Source organism: Pyxicephalus adspersus, chromosome Z, assembly GCF_032062135.1.
Source record: "Pyxicephalus adspersus chromosome Z, UCB_Pads_2.0, whole genome shotgun sequence".
In the NCBI taxonomy this organism is placed as follows: Eukaryota; Metazoa; Chordata; class Amphibia; order Anura; family Pyxicephalidae; genus Pyxicephalus; species Pyxicephalus adspersus.
This window is the reverse complement of record NC_092871.1, coordinates 68,611,352-68,637,946: the sequence shown is the minus strand read 5'-3', so window position 1 is coordinate 68,637,946 and position 26,595 is coordinate 68,611,352. Positions and strand designations below refer to the sequence as shown.

General features: G+C 38.7%; 1 protein-coding gene across 1 annotated transcript in view; it reads right to left on the bottom strand.

Moving 5' to 3' along the window:
* Positions 1 to 26,595, bottom strand: part of LOC140343599 (IQ motif and SEC7 domain-containing protein 2-like) — a 255,722-nt gene that overhangs the window by 25,358 nt on the left and 203,769 nt on the right. The gene's annotated exons all lie outside the window — the stretch shown is intronic.

Below are 26,595 nucleotides of genomic sequence, written 5' to 3'. Positions count from 1 at the left end.
TCTTAAGAATAACTCCGGGGTATGATAATTATATTTATTTATTACCTTTTAATAATAAATTATAATATAATAAATAATTATAAATACTAGTTATACAAAAATAATGAAATAATATAATCAATGTAATTTAAAAATGTTATCAAAAAATTTTCACTGAAATTTGTCCGAACAGGAATGCAATATTATTGATAAATATTTTATTTAATGTACAGCGCTGCGTAATATGTTGGTGCTATATAAATCCTGTTTAATAATAATAATAATAATAATAATTTAAATTAAATGTCTAGTAGACATCCTGGGTATGATAAATTTTGAAGCAGGGTGCTGCACAAAGTCCAACATCATCACAATCAGGACAGTAGAACCTGGTTTCCTTGCGGATCTTCCTTCGACTGTCATCACTCTTTGAGCAGCAAACAACGCACATCCTTGTAGGTGCTGTCTTTCTCCAGGTTGGTGGGATAAATTCTGTGAAGTGACGACCAGTCAGGCATTCCAGGTTGACAACGGCAACAGCACGATGTCCAGGTCTATTCACAGCCATTGATGTTGTTTGGTGGTTCTTGACAATCGATTCGAAAACTTTCCAAATTAAAGTCAGAATTATTCACAAGCCTGTCACTCTTTTTTTGTACAGATGCATTCTATAAGCATTGCTCAACAAGATGCCTACAAAATCTTTTTGTAGTACTTCCTTTTTTGTTTCCTCATCGCTGGGTAGAATGTCATTGCTTGGTCAGCTCTGTCGACACTTCCCATGGTGTTGTTGTAGTCAATCACCACCTGTGGCTTCATCACTTCTTTCCCACCTTTTTTGTGTACCATAACAGTGGAGGCATTATGGACTGTACTCATTAGGCACACACCTTTTTTGTCACGCCATCTCAGGGCCCACTTTTTTTCCTTTCTGCCAGGCAACTATTTCTCCCGTCTTAACCTTTTTTGCAAAGAATGATGGCAGGTTGTGCCGGTTAGCCATAACGGTTCCATGCACATCGGTTTTGTGTTGCAGAAGAAACTTATAAAGTTTAGAAGATGTGTAAAAGTTGTTGGTTGTGACACAGTAGCCTGATTTAGCAATGGCTCAAAGAGTGATAGTACTGAAGATGTTGCCAATCCATAGTTGCTGTATCTTGGGTTGAATTGCGCCCCTTTTTCCAGTGTAAACTATGTAATTCTAGATGTAGCCAGTTGAGGATTTGCACAGCATGTAGGTTTTCCAATTGTTTTTGTTTTGCTGCAGGATGGGTAGTCTCATCAAGCTCTTCATTGTTGGCAAAGTATAAAAATTTTATTGATCAGGGAAAATCTGTACTCTGAAATGACTGTGGCAAAGAGTGGCAAGCATTTTATTCTTAGACCAATGCCAATTCTGCAGGGGGTTGCCCACAACTTCCTGAAGTATCACTAAGCCCAAAAATAGCTAAATGTCATCTTTAGTCACAGGTTCCCATTTTCTGCCTCTTGCAAACCTCCGGTGTGGAGCACCAAATTGTGCAGCATACCTGTTTGTGCAGCAACTATTTTTTTCAAAAACCCCATTGGTAAGAAACTATTTCAGGTATGCCAGGGGGTCGTGGCCTTCAGCATCAATTTTCACCAGGTGCCCAAGTAAATGGTAATCTTGGGGGCGCTGCCTGGGCCCCATCAAGGTCAATAGAGCACCAAGTGCATACAGTACTGACCTCACGTTCAGATTTGTCGCTTAGTTCATTTTCACTGTCTGATGACAAATTTCCTGGTGAATCACCATCGCTCTATTACACAAGTAACTCCAAATTGCTGGCGCTGCTTTCAGGTTCTTCAAAAACAGCACTTTGGATGTGGTCAAGTCTCCAGTAAGCAGTCGGGAACGTTCAAGGTCAAAGACAAAGTGTTCAAATGATACATTCAGGAAATGATGAAATAGTTCAGGAGAATTTTAATAAAGATCAGATCAAGGTCAGGGCTAAGAGTGGACAAAATGTAAATCGGCACTGGGCAATGATGTTTGGTGCACTAAAAGAAGTACTTGTACATTAATTATTATGTTGTGTATTTTACAGTAAAAAGCATTTGAAAGCAGATTACACTGTAACCCCCCCAGAACATACCGACGACTCACGCATCATCCAGAAGAAGTGATGCAGAATCCGACCGGCGATCGCTCGGGGCGCCGCTGGATCGCGGGGTGCAAGTAAGAGGGGGTTTTTGGCTACCCTGAGTGTGACTCAAGATTACAGCTTTTTGCAGGTAAATTCCACTATAGATAGAGATATTGAAGTTCATCATAAATTTGAGATTATACGAATTACATTGTATCTGTCCATAAATTCATGTAGTACCGTATTTTTCGCCGTATAAGATGCATCCAATTTTAAAGGAGGAAAATCTAGAAAAAAAAAGATTCTGAAAGATTATTCCCCTTCTGATCACTCATGTGCCATTCATATCGGTATTCCCCTTCTGATCACTCATGTGCCATTCAAATTCCCTTTCTGATCACTCTGTGCCTTTCAAACTCTGCACTGAAGCCAGGAGAAGACACGATGCTGCCAGAGAGGAGAGGAGACACACGCTGCATGCAGCCAGCGAGGAGAAGAGACACACGCAGGATCGGGTATCGGGTGAGTATCTTATTTTAATTATTTTATAACACATTTGTCGTACAGGACGCACCAACTTTCCCCCCCCAGTTTTGGGGAAGAAAAAGTGCGTCTTATACGGCAAAAAATATGGTAATTTCCTAATTCCTGTACATTTAACGAGTACATCGTCGATATACCTTCACCAGAATGTCACATGGTAAAAGTATATCTCGAGGGACTCGTCACTAAAAATCTCTCTCTTTTTTGTCCCCATTGCTACCCCCTGTACCTGGAAGTAGAATTTTTGGTCAAAGACAAAAATATTATTTGTTAATATATATCTCAATAATTTCACAATAAATTCATTTTGTTTTCATGTTTTGATATCCTGTTCATCCAAAAACATTTTTATAGTTTCTAAACCCTTTTTGTTTTTGAGAACATCCAAAGTATTCTTTAGATACAAAGGGAGACTGTATACGTTATCTCCTAAATAGTTGTCAATCAATTTGCTGTCTCTCTCCTATATACAGCTCATTCCTGAAGCATTGGGTCTGCCTAGGTGGTCTCTTTTTTTATTGGATTTTGGGAAGCCAGTAAAAGGTTGAAAGTTAAGGATGGCTTATGGTAAAAAAAATCATATAATTTTTAATTGATAATAATAAATGCTTTTGAGATCATATTGTAGTACTCATCATCATATTTTTTATTTGGATTTCTCTAATTTCTTGATACCAATCTTGATTTCTTAATATTTTTTGGCACGTGGTTTTATATTGTGCAGTTTCCATTATAACTACATTCCACCCTTTATCAGCTGCTTTAATAACCAGATTTTAATTTTCTTTCAATTCCTTTATAGCTTTTCTTAGTATTCATCTGTTCCATTTCTAAATTCAAAGCTTTTAAAAATCCCTTATACAGTTCAATTTGTTTGAAGATCAGGAAAATATTGTATATTTGTTAATTGATAACCCAGTATGATTTAGACATGTAGGGCACACTTATTGTCATTAGGTCACTTAAGGGGGCAGACACATGAAGGTTATTTTCTTTTTATTAATAGAGATGGTAGTTAATTTTATTGACTCAGTAAAGATGGTTTTGGTGTCACTATTGGTTAAAACACATTTTGAGAATTGAAAAATACAACAGGGTAATATTCATGACAAAGTATATGGTCCTTAGTAAGCAGATTAAATTCTATCTCGCTGCGGTCAGTCTTCCTTAACTACAATTCTGTGAAAGAGCTGCTTCATTGCAGGTGGACACATGAACTCCGAATATTGGTGTAAGCACATAGGTGTAAGTACAAAATATAATGATAATGTTATGTAAAAATTATGTTGTGAAATATGAGTTATGACATTTGTTAAGCGTTTAGCTCTACTCTATTTTGTTTTTGTATTCTTCCTAAGTGTTTTGTTATTGTAGGTCTCTCTTTTATTGAAGAAGCTGACTCTGTTCCACGAAACACGTAGAAAACTGGGACCAAAAAAAATGGTATTTTACCTTGCTTAAATAAAATGTAATTTTCATATTTTAACACTGTATGATTTATTGTGATGATATTATGATATGTGTATGCTGGTAAATTTCCACAACTTTCTTCCAAAAAATGTACTATATATAGAGGTATATATAGAGGGATTTGCCAGCAGTTGATTATACTTCAAAGATAACTATATTGTTAAGACCTTCAGGGTGACATTGTCACTCTACAAACCCATCCTTTGAAAACCACCACACAAACCCTACAGTAAAGGAATCACTGCACCCCCTACTTTTAAAGACCACCCCTCCAGTGACAGACATCCAAGGATAGACTGCCCTTTTGCAGATCCCCCACTGCAGATGCCTCTATTGACATATCTCCAGAGACAGACTCCCCCTATAAAAATGCCCTCCCTGTTGAAGACCCCATACCCAGTAACAGACCTCTAGAGACAATGCCCTCTTGTGCAAACCTTCTCCTTTGCAGACCCCATGTGCAACCCCCCCCCCCCCCCAGTACAGAAATCACTGCTAACCTACTGTGTAGAATCCTTCAGTGACAGAACTGTAAACACAGAGCCTCCTGTGCAAACCCTACCTTTGCTGGACACCCCCACTGCAGACCTTCCCCAGGGAAAGACCCCTGGACCCACCATAACTATCCTTTCCTTTTTAGACCCACCTTCCTTAGACCCCCCCACCACCCAGTACAGAATCAGAGGTTGAAAATTTATGAGGACAGACTGCTCCTGTTCCTATCCCTCTATGCAGCTCCTTCCCCAATGCAGACCCCCCCAGTGACAGACCTCCAGAGAAATACTCCATTGTTGTGCAAACTCCCCAGTACAAAAATCACTGCTGACCACATATTGGCAGATCTTCAGGGACAGACCCTGTGTAAAGATCCCTATTTGACTTTGTCATGGTGCAAACCCCTCTATACAGAAATCACTTTACAGGGATTTTCCTTAAGCAGACCCCCAGGATGACAGACCCCCTGTAAAACCACACAGGGCAGACATTCCCCCAGTAACAGGCCTCCAATGGCATAACACCTTTAGCAATAGATACCCCCAGTACCGACTCTGTGACAGGCTCTGATTCCTTGTAGATATCAATGGGGAGTGACAGACCTCCAAATACAGGCTCCACCAATGCAGACCTCCCCATAAAGCCCCCACTACATTTTTCTTCAGTGGTAGAGCCCCCCTCCATGACAGATGTCCAGAAACAAACACCCTCTTGTATAAATACGCGGTTTGCAGACCTCCCCACTGCAGTGCAGACCTTTCCCCACTGCAAACCCTTCCCTAGTGATAGATCCTCCATCCGTGGAGACCCCTTTAGTGCCAGACCTCCAGTGACAATACCTCTAGTGCAAACTGCCCCAGTGGCAGACACCCCTCCCTGCATAACACTCAGTGACAGACCCCTCCACTGCAGACCCTTAGAACAGACTCCCTAGTATAGAAATTGCTGCAGCCCAAGACAAAGAGCTCTCCCTTTTCATGCAACCTCCCAATTGCAGACCCTCTTCCTATAAGGCTCCAGAGCAGGCACAATCACCCGACCTAACAGTCTATCTTGGGGATCTTTTTCACTAACGTTTTATTAGCACCTCAGCACCCCACTACCTCAGAGCCACTATGGGGAAAAGAAGGGAATCCACAGCCCCTAGGAAGCTGATGGAATTTTTTAATAGAGCAGACCCACAGATTGTGGCCTTACCCTCACTACTCGCTCTTGCGCAGCCTCCTCCATCAATTTTTCACATCCCACCTAGGGATCTCGGTCTTCAGTGAAAGACTGTTGATCAGATGCCACTTTACAATTTTCTTCTGGAGCCAGCCCTATCAAATCTAAATTGAAGCTACCGGCAACTGAGGAAGGAGAACGTAGGCAAATACTACAGATCAATCTAGGCAAAATGATGCAGACTTATTTGATCTATAGATGCCTATCCCACATCTAACCAACCTGTATCAGATACAACACTTAATGCTAGTTTCTCTAAGGAGCTCAATCCATAGGGATTTCCTGATGCTTTTTTGGCAATTTAAGGGGGACTTGCAAGATGTGGGAGACCGGGTCAACCATATAGAGGACAAAATGCGAGAATATGCAGTTGCCCATAACAAACTGGTGGACTCACATAATGAAGTTCATAATACTCTCTATCAAGTCCAGCTTAAATGAGCAAATCTAGAAGACAGATCTAGGAGAAAAAACAAAATTCAGATACTCTCAAGAAATCATTTCTCCTTCAGAATTACTCTCCTATTTACATCCCATCAATATCGTGTTTCAAGCCTATTTTCGAATTAACAGGCATCCTAAGCCACCACACATTTATCTGCAAAACTACCAAGAGATGTGCTTGCCTTCATCCATTGCCTTTCACATAAAAGAGCAACTGCTGGGTTTTCCAGCAATAATAAATCTCTTTCTCTCTTTTCTGGCCTTTCCCAAGCAGCTAGGAAAATCCCTACTTATCACTCAAGCACTTTGTTCCAATCATTTTCCATACAAGTGGTAATTTCCTGTTAAACTGCTTGTAAATAAGAATAGAACTACTATCAATCACAATTAAATCACCATATATCTAGTACATATGATTTACTGCTGAACACTGAACATTATCTTGTTCTGAACATGCATCCAGTTCTATAAATCCAGACTACAAAGCCATGCTCCAAAGCTTTAACACAGATCTCGCTGTCACCAAGCAAAATTATTTCTCCACAGTCATTTCCTCTTAAGCCTCCAACCCACGCAACTGCTTCTCTACAATTGATCCCCTCTACAATTAAACCCCACACCTGCTCCCCCCACAACATCCTTCTCTGCCCAAGACATTGCCACCTACTTTAGAGATAAAATAGACAAAATTAGACATGATATCTCTGCCCACTGAGCCACTCCAACCATACCCTTCCCTTCCACCTGTAAATCATCATTGGCCTCCCTCAGCCCTATTACTGTGGACGAAGTCTTATCTCTTCTCTCATCATTTCCGTCTACTACCTGTCCACTTGACCCAATTCTCTCTGATCTACTCCGTGCCCATTCCTCCACCCTGGCACCTGCCCTAACCGAACTAGTCAACCTCTCCTTTTCTACTGGTAAATACCCCTCAGCTTTTAAACATGCCATAATTCTCCCTATCCTCACCCTCACTGGACCCCTCCCTACCCTCTAACTACCGTCCTATCTCTCTTCTCCCATATGTTTCTAAACTTCTTGAACACCTTGTCTACAAAAGACTCACCAATTACCTGAGCACCAACTCTCTCCTTGACCCCTCCAGTCTGGTTTTAGAGCTGCCCATTCCACTGAAACAACCTTTACTAAAGTGGCCAATGACCTCATCAGAGCAAAGTCTCAAGGCAACTTTTCCCTGCTCCTTCTCCTTGATCTTTCCTCTGCCTTTGACACTGTTGATCACCCCCTCTTTTCAAACCATCCGTACTTCCCACAACTACATATCCCCCTCCTGTTGTGTGTAAATTCCCCCACCTACTAGATTGTAAGCTCTTCGGGGTAGGATCCTATTTTTTTTGCATAGAAATTTTTGTTTATATTGTGGGCCTGTAATTCTTAGGATTAACTCCCAGGTATGATAATTATATTTATTTAGTATAATCATAAATTATAATATAATACATAATTATAAATATTAATTTAAAAAAAATAGACAACAATGTAATCTAAAAATAAAATATAAAATTAAAAATGTACTTTTATTTTTATTTCATGTTGTGTGGTGTTTTGCACTGTAAAAACCATTTAAAGGCAGATTACATTGTAATCTGCTTTTAAATTTCCCTCCCAGACACACCCCCATACATCACCAATCACATCACCCGGAAGATGAGTCATCCTCCCGGGGTGATGTGAGTGGGGATTTCCCTGCCCTGCCTCACACAGGCACACAGACGCCGGAGCTGCTGCTGCTCCCATCTCCAGAGAGATGCAAAGCACAATGCAGGATTTCTGCATTGTGCTTCACATCTCACTGCAGATGCCAGCAGCAATAGCAAATTTTTTATTGCTGCTGGAGGAGCTGCGGGGACAGAGTAAGTTTTTTTCTTTCAGTTGTAATCCGATTGTCATACAATGTATGACAATCTGATTGCAATATAACGTTTGTTCATATTTTTAACCACCTGAGAAAAGTTTGGGTTTAACACTTTTTGCAAGTGTTTTTACCCCAAACCAAGGTCGGGTTTAACGGCCAGGTGGTTAATAATAATAATAATAAAAATAATGGAAATCAAAACTACTCTAAGATAATTTAGTTTTAATTCCTGAATGAAAATAAATGCAATATTTGTTTTTCCTGAGGTCATTATATTCATCTGTTTATCTACATTTCCAAGTTATCTAGTGCCATACCCCCTCATTACCCGCATATCTTTTATGCAGTATGATACTGCTTTTTTTTGTGTAACCCTTTTCCTCTTATCTGCTTTATTGTGTTCATCTATGACGGCTCAAGACACAAGGTTAAAAGGAATTTATTCGACACTAAGTATTTGATACACAAACATTATGGTTAATACGTATGTGTAATAGGTGTTTTATCAACGCTAAAGGACTAAACAGCCCCTACAAACGCAATGTATTATGGAATGAGGCACATAAGCAACAGTGCAATATAATCTGTATATATGAAACCCATTTATTTAATGGTTTAAACCATTCATTTATGTAACCCATTAATTTATTAAATTAGGTCTCTTTCTCTAAATAAATCACCTGTAATAGATGGTTTACTTCAGAATACTAAAAATCTTTTAGACAGACCTCTTATTTATCTTAAGTTTTTTTTAATTTTAATATTCTTTATTTTATTTTTCCAAAAACAAATTCCATAACTAAAGCACAGGCGAACAATCCCCAAGGCCATTCCATCTCAAAGAATACAATAATATAAATATAAAAACAACAAAGGGGTAACACACTAGGATAACTGTAAGGTATTTATACTTATCAGCAAAGATGTAACTACAAAACTCTCACACTTCATTTATAAAGTAGCTACTAAATTCTTTTTTGAAACTGAATTTTTATTGAACATTTTCACATACAAAGACAACCAGGCTTATACATCAAAACATCCCGTAAACACAGCATACAGGGTAATAGGTACATCCGATAATGGTACATAAAACTCTGGCGTAAGTAACAGTAAAAACAGTGGCCGTACTGTACCGGTCTATCAAACCCAATAAACTATGAAAATACGTAAACAACAGATAAACAAACAACAGAAAACAAGAAATGAGTCAAAAAGAAAAAAAACGAAGCTAAGCCGGGGAATGGGAGGGAGGGGGGAGGATACAAAGGTGGATAGGAAGCACAGTGACGTCTGGAATCAGCGACATATTAAACCTGTAGACTGGTATAGTAGGCATCCCAAGGTTCCCATATCTGTTCAAATTTCGCAACCCTGTTTCAGAGGAGGGCAGTGAGGTACTCCTTCAGGCTTAAGTCTTGAATACAAATCCTCCATAGAGGGGGGCAGTCTGGATTTCCATTTGGTGGAGATTAGAGTACGAGCAGCCACTAGAATATGTGTAATGAGCTGACGGGCGGACTTGGGGAGGTCCATAAGGGGCAATCCCAGCAAGTGGTGGAGCAGGTCAAGGGGAAATCATTGTTGAGTCACGTCCCCAATTAGTGCATTGACTCTCCCCCAATAGCCCTGAATAAGGGGACAGGACCCAAAAATATGTTCCAGAGTCCCATAATGGGACCCGCAGTGCCAGCAAGCCGGATCTACCTCCGGAAACAGGCGGTGTAACACCGCTGGCGAATGATACCAGCGGAACAAAATCTTGTAAAGATTTTCTTTATGAAGCGTACATATTGAGCTTTTATTTGCTGCTTCCCACAGCATGGACCATGTATCCTGCTCCAGGGCACCGCCCAAAATACTCTCCCAGGTACTCATGTATGCAAATTTACCAGATACCTTCCTTGCCGATTCCTGAAGAAGGCCATAAATGGAGGAAATGAGGCCCTTAGAAAATGGACCTCCAATGCAAATTCTCTCAAAAGAAGTTATTTCAGAGAATCTGGGCACAGAGTGGAGTGATTGTATGTAATGTCTAATCTGTAGATAAGCAAAAAAGGATAATTAAGGGAGATCAAATTTTTCCTGCAACTCTGAAAAGGAAAGCAATCTTTTTTCCACTGGATGTAATACATTTCGGAGATAAAAAAGCCCCCGGTCTTGCCATGGCTGCCATATATTTCTAGCTAAGCTGTCAGGTATCAAAGGGGTTCATATGATAGATGTAAGCACAGAGCCCCGGGAGGAAAGACTGTACTTAGAATTATATGTTCTCCAGATATTCCTCATAAAAACCATCGGGGACAGCAAATCCCTCTCGGGCATTAATCAGGAGGAGCTCCAAAGCATCACATTAGGATGAAGTGGGGAAATCCAAGCTTCCTCCAACTTCCGACATACACTGGGGGAGACTTAACATAGTCCAGGAGGGTAAGTAGCGATAATGCGTTGCCACATAGTATTTTATCAGGTCCAGAGCCCCCATACCTCCGAGTGCTTTAGGTGTACAAACCACCGACTTTGAAAGTCTGTGACGTTTGTGAGCCCAGATAAAGTTCAAAATGCTAGCCTGTAACTTCTTCAGGGTAAGGAGAGGGACCCAAACCGGGAGGGTTTCAAACAAATATAGGAGCTTGGGCAATAGCATCATCTTCACTGACGCAATTCTCCCCAAGAGCGACAATGAGTGTCCCTTCCATTTATTCAAGTAGGCATTTAGTTCCTGGAACAATGGGGGGAAGTTACAAGTATATAGCTGAGTGTATGTAGCTGTTATTTGGGTACCCAAATAGTTTAAGTACTCTCGTCAGGTAAAAGAATAACTATTTTTTAATGCTGGGAGTTGTGTGGGGGGTATATATAAGGGTAAGGCCTCGGATTGCGAGGAGTTAACCTTATAGCCCGAGACAGTACTAAAGGCACTAAGTTCAGACCACAAATTTGGGAGGGTGGTGGTAGGTTGTGTCAATGTAAGCAGTACATCATCTGCATATAATGAAATTTTGTAGGAGGTATCCTTTACGGTAACACCATGGATATTGGAGTTGGATCTGATTCTCTCCGCCAGGGGCTCAACACTAAGGGCAAAGAGTAAGGGAGACAAGGGGCAGCCTTTTTCGTGTCCCATTCCGGATGGGGAATAGTTTAGAGGAGGCATGAGGCAACCTAACAGAGGCCGCCGGACAACTGTAGAGGTAACGAATTGCTCTAACAAAAGGGCCGGAAGATCCCTTTTTGGTGAGGGTAGAGAACATAAATGGCCAACTAAGTCGGTCAAATGCATTTTCATGCATGCGTCTAAGCTAAGCACTAGGGAAGGGGTTTTACGTTTGTTGAGGATATCAATAACGTTAATGACTCTCTGGGTGTTATCACTTGCGTGGCGGTACGGTATGAAACCCGTTTGATCCCCATGTTAGCTACTAAATTCTTGAGTGTTCTGATATAGCTTCCAATCTTGCCAGAGTTATAAAAATTTATCTTCCATACCATAAATAGTGGCAGTCAAATTTTTCATACACATAACATTAATAATTCTTTTGAACCATAAGCTTACTGTAGGTGCTTCTAATTTCTTCCATAACAATGGTAAGAGCAAGCATCATTGACTAAATATTTCACCAATGAGACTTTGTATTTCCCAACTGAGATCTTAGTTCAGTGCAGCAGGAAGAAAGCAGGGCCATTTGGAATTTGAATGTCTATAAACTATTGAAATATAGACCACATTTTTTCCCCAAAAGGACCTAAGTTTCAAACATGACCAAACTCCAGGTTGCCCAATATTAGATACAGAGGAGATTTACTCAATGAAACCATATTTCTCTGGAAAAAAATGACAAAAGTTTCAAAGTTGGTCCTAAGGTCACATGATTTTTAAACTCAGCGCTTGTAACTTTAGAAAGCCAAGGTAAAAAATTTAACTGATATCTACAAAATTATTCTTCTAAATCAATCCTTTTTTTTTCCATTTCCATTTCCATTGTGACACCAATTAACCACTCTTAGTAACATAGAAGCTACATACAAATAAAAAATTTGATATCCCTAAACCTCCTTTTTCCTAAGGCAGGAATCACTTATTTGTGATTTACTCCTCCTTTTACTCCTCTCCTTACTCCAAAAATTGTTGCATGTAAACGGTTAAAAAAGGACACCGGAACTTCAAGAGGAAGTGCAAAAAATAAGTATACAAACCTAGGCAGAGCATTCATTTTTATTATTGAAATCTTTACAAACCAAGAAAATGTGCCCTTAGCCCATCTTTTTAGCCCTAAGCCCTTCTTCAATTTAGAAAAGAGTAGCAAATAATTTAATTGTTATATCAATTGGGATATGTGGGCCAAGATATTTTATCACATTTTATGACCATCTGAATGAATATAGCTGAGACAAATTCTTAAGAACTACTGGATCTAAAACTATTTAGCGCCTCTGATTTAGAGTAATTAGTATTATAATTAGAAAGAGCCCCATACCCTTTCAATTCTTTTAACAAATTGGGAAGTAAGACCATTGAATTGGTAATTACAAACATCGGATCAGATCGCCTGTAAAAGCTGCAACCTTCTGATGACTCTTTTCAAACTTTAAGCCCATAATATCTGGGTTCCTCCCCACAATACAGAGCAAAGGTTCCAGAGACAATATAAACAGCAAAGGGGAAAGCGGACATCCTTGCCTGGTTCTATTCAACATAATAAAAGATTCTGAGATACTACCATTTACCTTCACCCTAGCTGAGGGACCATTATTCATCGACATAATCCATGAAAGCATTTTAGTTTCCAATCCTATATATTTCAGGATATGCTTCAAAAACCTCCAGTTTACCCTATCAATTGTTTTTTCTGCGTCTGTTGATAAGAAAAAAGAAGGAATTTTCTCTCTTTTAGCATTTTTTACCCAATTGATAACGCTAGTTGTATTATCCCTAGCTTCATGTGATGTAACGAATCCTACTTGATCCAAATGGATTAATGCAGTCAAAAAGGGTTGATATCGTTAGCCAATATTTTAGTAAATAATTTTACATTTTGATTTCTTTTACGACTAATTTACCTTTTGCCCTCCCATTGTAAAAGGAAGCCAGGGACATTCTAAGAATAATCAATTTTCTCTCAATGTTAGGATTTAAAGTTTTTTCCCTGTAGTATTGGAATCTAGGATGCAATTGGTAAAATCTTTTCCTATGCTTTTTTTCAGTATAGCACCATGTTTAATCAGTAAACCGAATTACTGCCTTATGGGCTTCCCACACAATTAAAGGATCACTACCAAGCACATCCTTAATCTTAATCAGGAAGTAGCCCTTCAATTCCTTAAGTACATCAGTGTTTACTACTTACGTAGTCCTTTAATAAAGATTCATTTAAACACCAATTCCAATATCTTGGCTTCACATATCCCAGCAATATTATTACCTTTACTTGTGCATGGCCTGGTATAGTAATATTACTAATCCTGCATTTTTAAATTTCCTATTAAATCCACCTGTTTAATCCAAAACTGATAAATACGTGTATGTACTTGATAGTGAAATCTTTAGAGGAAGGATTGAGTACTTGCCATAAATCTATTAACTGAAAGCTGGATAAACAATTTCTCAACTTCCCATCAATAAGATGGGGATACAGAGCCAGATGTCACTGATGAAATTCATAGTTACATCAGGAACTCCTAACTTTCTAATCAATTTATCCAAAAACCTACCTTGACTCACCCGTGGCATATAAACAGTAACTAGAGTTATCTCGCTACCATTTAGATCCCTCTTAAGAAACAACACTCTACCTTCCGTATGCATATAAGTATCCTGAAAATCCCAAGTCATGGTAAATGAAAAGAGAATACTAACTCCCTTTGATTTTGCATCATTAGAGCCACTATGATAGCCCACTTGAAAATATTTATTAAGCAACATCGGTATCTTCTCTTTACAAAAATGAGTTTCTTGTAAAAAGGCAACATGAGCCCCTTGACGATACAATTCTTCCAAAAAAGAGTGTTTCTCTTAGATATTAAATCCCCTAATATTCCATGTTTTAAGTGAAAGAGACATCATGTTGCCTTCTCAAATCCACCAAACCAATCTGGGGAATAAGACCACATACTAGGAAAGTAAAAACAAGGGTAAGACAAGACACAAACAACACAGTTTAAAATGGGCCAGTATTAGACACCCCCTTGCTTAACTCAGGGAAGGTAAAATGTCAGGAAGAGTGGAAGATCTCTTAAAAATATCAAACCAGCAGAAGTCCCTTCCCAGCTGTCCTGTAGCTGAAAATGTATATCCTATACTCTTAGAGCGGAACAATAGTAGGAGAAGTTTCAGGGCATGCCTTAGCTCTAAGGTGTAGATCTTGCAGTAAAATTATTGAAGCTTCATCGAACGTAATAGTCCCATCCACAAGCCTTTTTCGTGATTTCATTTTTTAGTTGGAATTAATGAAAACAACAGATAACATTTCTAGGGTGAGCAGGAACATTTTCTTTTAGAGCCCCAAATTTTACACAATCCAATTCAATTGTGGTGTCACAGTGCCGCATGACAGGATGGTGGACCCTTGGTGTCACCAGCCCAGTTAGCAGAGACATGCGTGGGGTGCAGAGTCTAAGCAGCTGCCCGGTCTTCACCTGAGCCTCTAGAGGTGAGGATGTTATGCAGCAGGCAACTGTCAGGTTGCAGCCTCCGTGCACCCAGGGGCAGGTGACTGCTGACAGATAGGAATCAGGCGGGGTGCCAGAACATTAGACAGAAGTGTGGTCAAACAAGCAAGGGGTCAGGGCAGGTGGCAAGCAGTAGTCAACGGTCAAAGCCAGTCCGGTACACAACTTGAGACACAGAGAGGAAAAGGTGGAAAGAGAGCCAAAGGGAACTCCTTGCTCAGGGAACTTCCTGTTGTCTGTCACTTCCTTATAAAGAAAAGATCATATGATGGATGGGACCATGTGACCCGGAGACATCCTAACCCACCACCATAGGGAGTGCTGGAGAGGAGGCAGTTCAGGTGCTGTTCACATGTTTGCTTGCAGGTGGAGTGCATCTGTGGAACACTCTAGTCCTCTGAAGCAAAGCAGCAGCTGACAGGGAGTCATAGGACCTGGACCAAGAACTAAGCAGGGACAAGGATCCCTGAGCAGAGCTAGTGCTGGCAGCAGGGGAATGCAAAGTGCATGACACTGAAGAGGGAACAGATCCCCTGGTATTGTGGGAAACTGTGACATGTGGATTATCTGGGAATTTCCAACACCTTTTTAAATAGAGCAAATAGAGTTGATATGTTACCTTTCAGGGGTTGCTTACTCTGTCTTGATGCAAGCTCCAGGCCTACCTTACCTAAAGTTTTTGATTCATCTGTAACTTCTTAACTTTACCAAGTAAAATGTTGAAAGCAGTAATATTAACTATTAATAAACCAGGTAAGGAGCCAGCTCATCCACAAAATTTTAATCCCATTTCACTATTAAACCTGAATTTGAAAATATACACAAAAATGTGTAAGGAGCCGGCTCATCCACAAAAGTTTGGCATTTGATTATTTGATGATGATGTTATCCTTACTTTGCATTAGTGTCTCCAAGGAAGAAGCTTGTTCTGTCAAACTATACATGCATTCAGAAGGATCAGTTATTACAAAATCAACTCTTCAAACTGCAATATTTTGAATGTAGGGATCTCTCCAATTAAAAGAAAACCTTAAAAGAAAAAATCGCTTTTACTTAGTTTCAAAATGCTCTTTCTTTTTTAGGAATATTCCTGACATATCCAAGCAATTATAATTATAGGAAGAAGAAACTAATAGGATTACCAAAGTAAAATTCCCCTGGATAGGCAGAATTGCTGCATTTGAAATTATAATACTGCCTCTATATCTTTTGAACGTTATCTAGCAAACTACCAGCCCAGTTTTTTTTTTTTAGCTCTGGTTAGGGAATTCTAAATGCATTTATATGGAATACCAAAAAACCTTTATTAGCCACTTGTTTACTTATAAAATCCAAATAAGTAGGAAGAGTTGGGCTACCATTTTGTTTCCAAGACTACCACTTAGCAACGTTAACTAACCACTTGGAAAAATGTTTAAACCCAGGCAATGAAAAAAAATGGTTTGATATTGAGAACATTTTTTATCAGGTGTTTTATCTCCTGGTTTTAGTTTTAATACCCTCTAATGACACACTAGAATTAGATGCTATTGTAGCAATGGTGTTTTTTTGAAATTTAAAGAAAATCTCAATAGATGACACTGTCTCACACCGATTAACACATGCATAGTTACATGCTAGGTTAAGGTAGTAGGTACAATTTGCTTCAGCAGGGGAAAAAAATTCCTGATTCCATGAGGCAATCCGATGTTCCCTGGATCAACAGTCACTGATATTTTTTACTCTAAAGCCTTAATCCCCAGTTATATTCTGTGCTTCTAGAAATCATCCAGCTTTTTCCTAAAGCAATCTATAGTAGTTACTGAAACTACTTCCTGAGGGAGCCGATTCCACATTTTCACAGACCTTACAGTGAAGAATCCCTTCTTTATCCGGAGCTTAAACTTCTTTTCCTCCATAATCTTAAAGTGAATAATTGGGAAGAGAGTTCTCTATATGGATCATTTATATATTTATACAGGGTGATCATATCCCCCCTTAAAAGTCTCTTCTCAAGGGAGAAGAGGTTCAGTTCAGCTAATCTCTCCTCATAGGTGAACTCCTTAGTTCCTTTTATTAGTTTAGTTGCCCTTCTCTGCACTCTCTCCAATTAAACAATGTCCTTTTTGTGAACTGGTACCAAAACTGGACTGCATATTCCAGATGTGGTCTGACCAATGCTTTGTACAGGGGCAGGATTATGTCTCCATCTCTGCAGTCCCAAACTCTATATCATTTATAAAGATGTTAAACAGTAAAGGTCCCAACACTGAACCCTGGGGTACACCACTAATAACCTTAGACCATTCAGAGTATGAATCATTAATTACAACTCTCTGGATGGGATCTTTAAGCCAGTTCTCTATCCATTTACAGACTTAATTTTCCAAACCTATTGACCCTAACTTGCAAATTTACCATCAGTGGGGTACAGTGCCATGGTTTAGGAAAGTCCAAGTACACTATATCAACTGCTATTCCACTGTCTACCTGTTTACTTATTTCCTCATAAAAAGAGTGTAAATTTGTTTGACAAATTCTGTCTTTCTTGAAGCCATGCTGACTATCACTTATAATATTATTTTCTAGCAGAAACTCCTCTATGTGGTTCTTTATCAAACTCTCTAGGATCTTTCTAACTATGGACGTTAAACTAACCGGTCTGTAGTAACCTGGTAATGACTTTAAGTCATTTGAACACCTAATTCCCACTTTAAAGCTATCATCTTGGCACAGACTAGGGTATAAAGATGTTTTAGATATGCCTAACCTTTATTTATTGGCTGATAAATATAAGCTATGGCAAATAAAATATTAGAAACATATTATGTAATCATCCAGAATAAAGAATATAAAGCTTCCTCACAAATTTTGGAACAGTAGCCAAAAAGTACCAATAAAGGTGGAATTTGGCTGTATATATGGCTATCTTCTCAATATATGAGAAAGACTTAAATTCTGCCTTTTCCCTATCCAAATGGAAAATGGCTATTATGTCTATTGCCAATTCTACTAAATGCATAACCCATTGAGAAAGTTACCAGAATAATCTTCTTAGATAGAATAGGACCCCCTACAGATTACCAAAGTAGAGCCCCAATCATTCTCCACTGTGTTGGAGAAATTGTAGGAATACAGGCACATTTGTACATATGTTTTGGAATTGTGTAAATATCCACACTTTTTCAATTTCCATATTTAAACTTATAGTGAATATTACAGGATGTAATCAGAAACTGACGCCTGAGTTGGCACTGTTAAATATAGGTATTAAAAACTTTCCTCAACAATTTAAAGTAATTGTCACCCACATTTTCATTGCAGCTAAAATGACATAGTCAGCACATGGAACCAAATTTTAAAACCAAAACCAATTGAAAATTTTTGAAAGAGTTAATTCCATTTTGATGAAAAAAGCCCTTGCTAACAGTAACTTCACCTTAAAGATATTTCAAGCCCAATGGAAAACATGGTTTTCCTTCCATGTTTGCACTTAATCTGTCTTAATTATTTGTTACAATACACAGGTCAACAAAAAATTGATAATCATCAGAAACCACACCAAATTTCTAAATCAAGTTTTCGAGCAGACTTCAGATCGGTTTTCAGTTTTTCTCTAACACGTACAGTTCCTGATATATGAGTACTATTATAGTTAACATTATATGTTCATGTATTTTGTACTAAAACGGAAGCACCATTGAAGTGAATGTTAATACATCTTCAGTGTGAAATAAAATTAGGCACACTGTGGTATAGATCTACTGAACAGTGTCAGTTGGTTTCCATTGTTTCTTCAGAAATGCTTATAGTATGATTTTTTGTGTACACTTTGTCTGGATTGTCGGTTTGGTTTGGATTGTTTGGTTTACCCATGGTCTTTACAAGGTTCTTTATCAAGCCTAACTTGATATGGAGAGGTGGCAGAAATATTTTATGCAGATCAACCAGAGACAAACTTGACACTGCTTGTTTCAGGCTTATAGGTATCTCTTGGTAGCCAATCGCGCTTGACATAATTGTCTCCTGGAGATTGGCTTTCCCACAGGCATAGGAAACAGCAATATTTTGTGAATCTTCCTTGCATTCCCATCAGCAAGCCAATGACTTTTAGATCCCCACGGATGTTCCAGCGGTGTGTTTTTTACTGGATTGCTTCAAGTAGTAACTTCATGTTGTCATAGGACTCCTTTAGGTTAATGGAATGGGCAATCGGTAAACTTGGTTTGGAATTACTATTATGCAGTACGACGGCATTCAAGCTTCTTTTAGAGAAATCAATGAAGATATGCCAATCAGGTGGAACATGCTCTTGTGACAAACTGGTAAAGAGTGCATTTATATCATGACAGTAGCACAGTAAGCCATCAGTGCCATCAAGTGAAGAACGTTGTCATATTATGATTTCATTTTCAGGAGTGAGTTGCACCCTTTGCAAGCAAGTGCTTCTGTTTAAGCCTTGAAACAAGAAGTTCTGCTTTGTCTTTGGAGAGATTTAGTTCATGAACGAGATCTTTCAGCTTCTATGTGTAAAGGTCTCAGGTTCTGAATCTTCATCGGCCAAGTATTCAGGATCAGATGATTCAGAGTTGTAACTGGCTGCAACTCCAGCGCATTCCTCAACACCTTCTACAGCAGCAAGTCCATCATGTGGCAGTACCGAAACTGGCAATGAATCATCATGGGGAACAGGCCTAACTGCAGAATTGATGCTGGGATATACAATTTTGTGCTTAGTTTTACACGAGAATTCACTTTTGTTGACGTGGCAAAAATAGCAGTCGATTGGATAGTCTCGCGGTTCTCTCCACCACATAGAGATTGCAAATGGCACTGCTGCTTGTCGTCGATTTGAGCCAGTCACCCAGTCTTTTGAAACAACTGGTACAGATGACATGTGGAGCCCAAGATTTATCCTGGTCACCAAGTGGCCAGCTGAAATATAATTTGTATATCTTTTTAATTAATTTGGGGACGTTGTGCTTTTGTCGTGAATGAACCACACACGTAACAGAAACTGTCTGGATCATTAAGGCAATTTCTAGGCGTGATGACAAACAAAATCAATTGCAGTTAGTGTGGTCTCCAACCTTAAAAAAAGAAAACTGTCATTAAATGTTGTAATATGTTAAGGCTATTTAAAACGTATTTCACACAATATATAATTAGCTGCATCACAAAAACTAGACATGCTAGAGAAAAACTAAACACAGATTTGAAATCTGCATCAAAAAATAAAGCCCTAATAAAATTATATCTGATAAAAATGACAGGTTGACCTGTGTTATTATGCAATAGATAAGAAATTTCTTGATAGTCTAAGTAAAATCTTATATATACTGGAGTAAATTTTTACTTTACATACCTACTAAGCACCTGGAAAACATAGCCTACTGTCTGCAGAGGTCAAAAGGTTGCGCAATAAGTGGTATATTCCAATACAAGATTAGTTCAATATCTGATTACTTGTAAAGCTCAGAAATTCAACAGGATAGTAAAACATCTAGACATATGAAGAATTGGCAGGCAAAGGACATTGAAAAGGAAGCCCACTAATGTGGCCAGATATTTTATATAACACCACATACATGACATGTTTTGCTGGTTGAAACCGGGGAACTTTGGGATTTTTAAGTTAAAGGCTAAAGATCTTAATTCAGAGTGGGACATATCCTTTTTTACTATTGCAATAGATAGACAATTGTGCTTCTTTTGTTCCAAGCCTGTGAAACTTGAATTTAGATTCATATCTGTAGATGTATGTATATATATGTATAATATGTCTTTATTGGGTTTCAAAAAGAAATTTTCATCAACAGAAATTACAGTGAAAAAAAAAAAACAATAAAACAAAATGAAACGATACATGGAAGTATAAAAAAGGGTGGGGAGGGGAACAACAATGAGATACAAAATAAAATATACCTCATACACAATTTAAAAATAAAGCAAGTCAATCGAAAGGGGAGGTAAAAGTGAAGGTAAATAGGAAAGAGAGGATGGAAAAAAGTGAAGGATGGAAGGGGAACGAAGGAGGAGAAGAAAAAAAGACAAGGAGTGGACAATAGAAAAAAAAATAAAGAGAGAGGAGAGAAGGGAGTAGACATACATCACGTCAGTAGCATACCACTAAAAATATTTGCATACATTTTTATATTAAATATCAGTAACCAGTTCACCCACGAGTAATTCCATTAGATTGTTGTACCAAAATACAGCGCAAAGATCCATACCAACTAGAAGATAAACTTATAGGTTGCATCCATCAAGATAAAGCTTCATATCAGTGGATGCCCAAAACAGTTCCCATATACCCCAAGACTAGTGTTGGTCGAATAGCTCACTATTCAATTCGGCAGCTATTCGCTCAAATATAGCAAAAAAATTCGGGTGGTCGAATGTCAAAGCCAAACACCATTAAAGTCAATGGGAGGAAAAATTTGTTTTTTTTTCAACACTGTGTAGAGCTTCTACAGCCTCCAAACAGATGTAAAAAGATACATTATAAAAGGATACATAAAAAGATACAGCAGCGCTAGAGGAGCTGTGACATGTATTACACATACAGAACATGTCACAGCTCCTCTATGGCTGCAGAAACGATCAGAGGAGCAGAGCTGTCAGCATAGTAAAGCTCCGCTGATTGCTCTGCTCCCTGAGTTGCTGAGGAAAGGGAAATCCTGATGATGCCTTTGCTGTCATCAGGCTTTCCCTTTTCTCAGGGAGCAGAGCCCGTGTTTTTCGGGTCGGGTCGAATATAGGGACAACCCAAATTCGAACATCAACACTACCCAAGACATTCGGGCTTGGGAACCTAATTCTTCCCATAGTATTTGTTGTTCCATATAAGCAATATGATCCATTTCAGTCATCCAATCCACCATAGTGGGAGCACTAGGGGATCCCCAATATCTTGCAATCACTCTATGTCCAGCAGTAATGAAATGGTGAGGTAGCCCCATTTTATTAGTTTTATTGGAACCTGGAAGTATTGCCGTTACAGTAATATTGGGGTGTAGATCTATATTCTTAGTTGTAACCCTATTGTACAACCCGAAAATTTTTCTCCACAATGTTGTAATCGGAGGGCATGAAATATGTAACATCGATCCATTGAAGCGACCACATCTCCAGCAATTTGGAGAATATGATAGATAAAATTTATAAATATCTTGTGGTCATTTGTACCACCTACCCAGAATCTTAAAACATCTTTCCTGATCGCTGGTAGACCTCGATAATCGGTGGATATACCAGAAGGATTTTGCAATTTTATCTGGCTCTAAATCATACACTAACTTTCATTCCCACAATCTAATGAAATGAGGAGTGCTAGAGAGGAGTTCCAGTAAATCCAGTAAATTAATATAAATAGAACTCGAAATAGAATAGTTCGTGTATAACTCTATCTTTTTGCAGAATAAGTTGTTCAAAAACAGTAGGGTATCTAGGTACATCTTGCAGAGGACCTAAAGATTGGCTATAATCCCTCAATTGAAAAAATGCTAACCAGGAGGAATCTCCCTGGGTCCGAGGAACATTTAGTTCATGTAGAGAGGAAGGGAACATCTCCATGGGTAAGTATCTGACTCAATCCAGGGTTATCCTCCCTGTTCCAGAATAAAAATGTGGAGGCCCCTAATGCAGGAGGAAACTCCTGGGTTTTAAAAAATTGGTGTCAGTGGGCTTGGTCTAGAGAAGAGTAGTCCACGTTTCAATAAATCATCCCAGAGAGTCAGAAATTGGATAACTGTGGGAGGTGTACATGCTGATTGGGTTCTAGATTGCGTAGGGATCCAAGGAGTATCAATGGCAAGTGGCTTGATGACATTTATTCATCAAGAAGGACACAAGCTTTATGATCTCTGCTATCCATAAATCCACAATTTTGTGTATGATCGCAGCCTTATAATAGACTAAAATCGGGAATAACCAGGCCTCCATTTGCTTTTTTTCTGGTCAATATCTAGCAGTTTATCTGAGCTATCTTTCCTCCCCAAATAAAGGAGTATTCTATTCATCTAATAGAGGTAAAAAATAGCTCGGGAGGTGAGGTTGCCAGTGTATAAAAGTAATATAAAACTTTCAGTAAGATATCCATCTTGATTGCGTTTATCTGCCCTAGGTAGATGAAGGTTATGACTTGAATAAAGTGTAGCTTTTATATTGGATAAAAGGGTTATTAACCTCCCTAGAGGTAACCCCAATTGTGACTCGAGGTAGAAAAAAGATGCTAAAAGCGGTAACCCTGAGTCACACTTAGGGTAGGTAATCCTATGGGAGGTAATAGTAAATAGAGCCTTACCTGTCCCGCGTCGTCCATCGCTGCGTTCTCTGTCTTCTTCTCTCTTCTTCCGGCTGGCTTCTGCACCCGATGAGTCACCGGGGAGTTCCCGGTGACGTAGGTGCGTATGTACGTTGCCGGCGGGGCGCGAAATTCAAAATCCATTTGTATTGCATTCAATACAAAATAACTGTATTGAATGCAATACATTGGATTTATATGTGTAAAAGCAGTACAGTACAACATTTTTTTTTTTAAACTTATAGATTTTTTATTTTATTCTATTTAATATTTGTACATGATTTTGTGTTTCAAACTTTTTTATACTGATACGATTTTATTATACTGTAAAATAAATTTTCATAAAAAATATACTGCTTTTAGACATATAAAACAGAAAAGAAATGAACGGCTAGGGAGGTTAATTATTATCCACAAGATCCGACAAGTTTGATGGGATATGTAATCCCAATACTTATTGGCACGATCTTGCCACTGAAAATTCCTCTTCATAGAAGCCACTTTGGTAGCTAGTTTTATCATAGTTCACCTTAAAATTACTCAGGGCTCCAAATCTCTCAATTTCCTGGATGATATTAGGGATGGATATATGTGGGGATGTAACAAACAAAAGAATATCATCTGCAAAGATGGAAAATTAACATGTTTTTTTTCCCACCAAAACTTCTTTGATAATAAGGTCTTGTCTTATAGCCGTAGCCAAATGCTCCATCACCAAAATATACAGCAATGGGGACAATAAACAGCCCTGTCTGGTTCCATTGGGGCTCCAATAATATACCATTGGCTCAGAGCCGTGCTGGCGTCGAATATACAATACATGGATTCTCTCCAACATAATTGGACCTAGTCCAAGGTGGGTTAATGTTTCTTGAAGAAATGCCCAATAAATGCAAACGCCTTTTTGGCATTGATTGATAAAAGGCAGGTTGGCATACATGATTTTTGAACCCAGTTGATGAGGGAAAATGTCTCTAGTTTCCTGTTCAGTTACAAAGCCCGCGTGATGAAGATGAACAACCCAGAGCAGAAAAGGCTTCATTCTGTTTGTCAAAAGTTTGGAGTAGATTCTAATATCCAAATTAGTAAGCAAGATGGGCCGATAGCTGCCGCAAATTGTATAATCCTGGCCAGGTTTGGGCAAGATTGTAATGGGGGCTTCTAACGACTGAACAGGAAACCCAGAGGAAGAAGAAACTGCATTAAATACAGATAGCATGAATGACGATATAACGTCCTAGAACACTTTGTAGAATCTAGGTGTAAACCCATCAGGTCCTGAACTCTTCCCTGGCACCAAAGAAGAAATTACATTGCTGTAATTCCAAATCAGTCAAAGGAACATCAAGACTCAAGCTGTCAGCATTTGAAATGGTAGGCAAAGCAGTATCTTGTATATATTTGCGCACTTTAGATCAAAAACGATCAGGATCCATATCTGCAAATTTTCAGTTTCTGTCCCTTTCAACAGTATAAATCAGAATAAAATTCCTTAAAGGAAAAAACAATTTCTGTTGAATGGTGAGATGTCCACCCTGATCTTGTATGGATGCAGGAAATTGGAGTAACAGTCATTCTAGAATGTAAGGCCCATGTCAATAACCTCCCTGGCTTAACACTATGTTGGATAAAATTTTCTGTGGGTCTTATTTTAATTATAATTATTTAATTATTTTTGTAATTTCTTCTGGGATACAGCTCATCAGAGTATATGCATCTGGATTCTGTTTATGGGATGATTCCAGAGAGGCGACAGTTTTAAGCAACTCTACTATAGCAGCAGACTTACTTTTCTTAAGTCTTGAAGCATATTGGATCAGATATCCTTGTACAACACACTTGAGAGCCTCCCATTGGGTAGGGAGAAGGGTAGAGTCAGAACAGTGATCCTTGATAAATTCTTTAATAATCTGGAAAACCTCTGATATACACACCCTGTCAGATAACAAATTATCATTAACCTCCCTGGCAGTCTAATTATGTCAGTATTTTTATACTAAAAGCGGTACATTGTTTTGCATGGAAACTTATTTTACATTGTAGGCCTATAATTCTTAGGCATGACTCACCAAATATGTCCAAAATGTATTAAATTTAATAATAAACTTCAAATAAGAAAACACAAAAATCCATTAAAACAAGGGTGCAAAAAAATACTAAAACATATTATATAACTGTGAAGTAGCATGTATATATATATATATATATATATATATATATATATATAATGATTACTTTGTATTGGATTCAGTAGTTATTTTGTATTGAATCCAATACTAAATAAATTGAAGCTCCCGCATCGGGAACTCCTGGGGAACGTCAGTGCACTTGCCGGGGGAAGATCGGAAGAAGAGGATGCGGCCCGAGGATGGAATCCGATGGCAGGACGCCGGGGAAACAGGTGTTTTTTTGTAATGCTTTTAGTTACCCCGAGTGTGGCGTGGGGTTACCACAAGCACACTCGGGATTACCGCTTAGGGGGTTAAGCTTCCAGGTAAAAGGAAGTGAGTGGCATATCAGAAATTTCCAGGGAGAGAAGAATTGGAGCATGGTCCGACCACAAAAAGTTGCCAAAAGAAGCTTCATGAGGCAGAAGCAAGATATGTTGGGAAACGAAAAACATATCAAATCTATGATAAGAGTTGTGAGCAGGAGAAAAATATGAGTATTCTTTGTCCCCTAGATGGGTTACCCACCATATTTCAACTAGTTACAATTGGTTAAGAGCCAGTTTAGACTGGGCCACTTTAGACCTTGAGTAGCCACCTCTGGAGGAAGAATACGTTGATGGGTCCATCACAAGATTCAAATCCCCACTGATAATTATCTGACCTGCCTTAAAACTCATAAGCTTGTGTAGTAGTATATCAATACTAAATGGAGATGGGTTTTGGTTTGGAAGGTATAGATTTGCTAAAGTATAGGTTTTACCATAAAGGTTCACTTACAAGAAAAGGAACCTCCTTTCCGGGTCTACCTGTTGGTCCAGTATCTGGTAAAGATTCGATTTGTGAAAACCAATAGATACCCCCCTGGATTTAAAATCCACATTGATACAATGAAACCAACAAAGAAAATAGGAGTTACACATTTTTGGTACATGACCTATGGTAGTGGGTTTTCTGTACAAATAAAATACCCAGGTTTCCGTTATGTAGAGCATATAACATTTGGGAACGTTTAGTAGGTATAATAAATCCTCTCGCATTATAGGAGCAGAATTTTAAAGCTGCCATGGATGGAATTGGTTACTACTGATGATAAAATGCAATGATAGGAAAAAGTATAGAAAACCAGAAAAGGAAAACAAGGAATAAAGCACGTAGGATAGATACTTGCTGAGTACCCTTAGCTAAAGGTGAACTCACCTAAATAGGTGCACTGAAATTCTTTACTGTTGTAAGAGCCCTACGTGGGACGTGGAGTGTATGTGTATATATGATTTTTGCTATTACATATCTTAAAATGAATGTGTAGTTTGAATTCTCCACCACTAGTTA